This window comes from Colobus angolensis, unplaced genomic scaffold (assembly GCF_000951035.1).
Source record: "Colobus angolensis palliatus isolate OR3802 unplaced genomic scaffold, Cang.pa_1.0 Scaffold279, whole genome shotgun sequence".
NCBI classification, from domain to species: Eukaryota; Metazoa; Chordata; class Mammalia; order Primates; family Cercopithecidae; genus Colobus; species Colobus angolensis.
The window spans coordinates 2,366,351-2,366,727 of NW_012116032.1; positions in this window are offsets into that span (position 1 = coordinate 2,366,351).

Sequence of the window (377 nt, forward strand, 5' to 3'; positions counted from 1 at the left end):
TGTGTCTCTGCATGTGAGATGGGTCTCCTGAATACAGCAAACTGATAGGTCTTGAATATTTATCCAATTTGCCAGTCTATATCTTTTAATTGGACCATTTACTCCATTTACATTTATGTTAATATTGTTATGTGTGACCTTGATCCTGTCATTATGATATTAGCTGTTTATGTTGCTTGCTAGTTGATGCAGTTTCTTCCTAGCATCAATGGACTTTACATTTTGACATCTTTTTGCAATGGCTGGTACCTGTTGTTCCTTTCCATGTTTAGTGCTTCCTCAGGATCTCTTGTAGGGCAAGCCTGGTGGTGACAAAATCTCTAAGCATTTGCTTATCTGTAAAGGATTTTATTTCTCCTTCACTTATGAAACTTAGT